The sequence below is a fragment of the Oncorhynchus masou genome, chromosome 28, assembly GCF_036934945.1.
Source record: "Oncorhynchus masou masou isolate Uvic2021 chromosome 28, UVic_Omas_1.1, whole genome shotgun sequence".
NCBI lineage: Eukaryota > Metazoa > Chordata > Actinopteri > Salmoniformes > Salmonidae > Oncorhynchus > Oncorhynchus masou.
The window spans coordinates 18778998-18780837 of record NC_088239.1 but is presented as its reverse complement, the minus strand read 5'-3'; the positions used below and the strand labels follow the sequence as shown (position 1 = coordinate 18780837).

Below are 1840 nucleotides of genomic sequence, written 5' to 3'. Positions count from 1 at the left end.
TGTTATAGCCAGGATCAGAGCAGGCAGACCAATCCGATGTATCACAGCTTTGGGATCATCGCTTTATGAGCCAGAGATGAGATGCTATAAGCATGTGATTCTGAATGGGTGATCTTTCGGTGGGCTATCGCTTTATGAGCCAGAGATGAGATGCTATTAGCATGTGATTCTGAATGGGTGATTTTTAGGTGGGCTATCGCTTTATGAGCCAGAGATGAGATGCTATTAGCATGTGATTCTGAATGGGTGATCTTTAGGTGGGCTGCGTTTGTAATAATTCTTTTGAAGGAGCTCATAAAGAGGCATGGCCACAGGAGCCATAAAACAGGTTGTAAATGCCAGAGGACAAAAGGACAGTCGAACTGACCAGGAGTGGAGGGTGGCTCCATAACAGATCCAACAACACACCCAAACAGAACCTTGTTCAGTAGGGCATGTCATAGTCAAAAGGTTTGCAATGGGCAAATAACATCTGTGTTTTAATTGGACATGTTTAGGTGGTAGGGGAGGACATTTCAAAATGTCTTTGCCTGAACACTGCCCAGCTCTTATACGTGACATGTGATGATGTCTGTAAGAGCAGCTACACCCAGCTTGCTAATTGTGTTCAGTTACCACTTGTTAAAATATGAATCCTTATTCATGTCTGGTCTTGTGTTTATGGCATGCTAACCCTTCAACTGCTGCTCTTATACATTTCAATAGCAGTTTGGGGTTGACGGTGCATTCAGCCATTTTACAATGTATATGATTTGGTATTTTGTATGCTAAGTGAATATTGAGAGAATTGTCATACAAACATTGTTTATGAAGCACAACTCTGCCAGAATGAATGTAAGCCTTTAACACAGACATAGTTAAATATACATGTCATCAACAAAGAAGTTATAGGAAGTCACATTAACATTCTTTGTGTGCTGCAATCCTTGTCCAAATGAATTTTCTCATAAGATAGAAATAACACAATAACGCTAATAACATATTTTTAGTGGAATTATTAAACAGGTTCTGTTTGAATTCATTTCAAATGTATCTCTATAAATCATAATATTATATCAGGTTTACAGCAGTGATATAATCTCTCCATCTCATAGATCATCTTCATTAAGGATCATTTGAAGCCACCTAATAAAAAGACAGAGTGGTATTGTGAAAGTATGTGTGGAAAACCTCCAGAGGAGATAATAGCAATGGTGGACACTGGAGCCATTATCCCAACCCCCTGAGCACTTCATCCAATTTACATTTTAGTAGACCCTCTTATCTAGAGTGACATACAGTAATGAGTTCATACATTTTGTTGTTGTTGTACTGGTCCCACATGGGAATTGAACCCACAACCCTGGCATTGTGAGCACCATGCGATACCAACTACGCCACACGGGACCCATAATTACACATGGGACTGAGGTGGAGTCATCGACCATGAACCAGTAGCCATATGCTTCTCATATGGACTATCACATCAGATGACGTTATAGGGTCTTCTTACGTGGGGAGACACACCAACAATAGTTACGAATGACATTTCCATGAGTGATGACCCAGGTTTAGTGAAGCTATGGCTCATTCCTCATCATTTGCATCCATTAACGGAGCATGTCTGTCACTCGCGTCGAATGGCTCCGTCACCCGGCTGATATGTACAGGCACGACACCCCTGTCATATAACGGGCCCTTAACATGTAGGAATGGCCGCTGGTTCTCCAACACGCCAACGATTGTCGTGTATTTAAATCTTCTTCATTACAGTCTACGGTTCTGCGTTTCACCGTAGCTCCTTCTTTTTACGAGTCAACAATGTTGTGTCGTGAGTCTCGGGCGGCGGGCACTCCGGAGC

General features: G+C 41.9%; 1 non-coding gene across 1 annotated transcript; it reads right to left on the bottom strand.

Annotated features, from left to right (window-relative positions):
* Positions 1-1312: 1312 nt before the first annotated feature.
* trnav-cac (transfer RNA valine (anticodon CAC)) lies at positions 1313-1388 on the bottom strand. Its single transcript has one exon. It is a non-coding gene; the product is annotated as a tRNA-Val (tRNA).
* Positions 1389-1840: the final 452 nt, after the last annotated feature.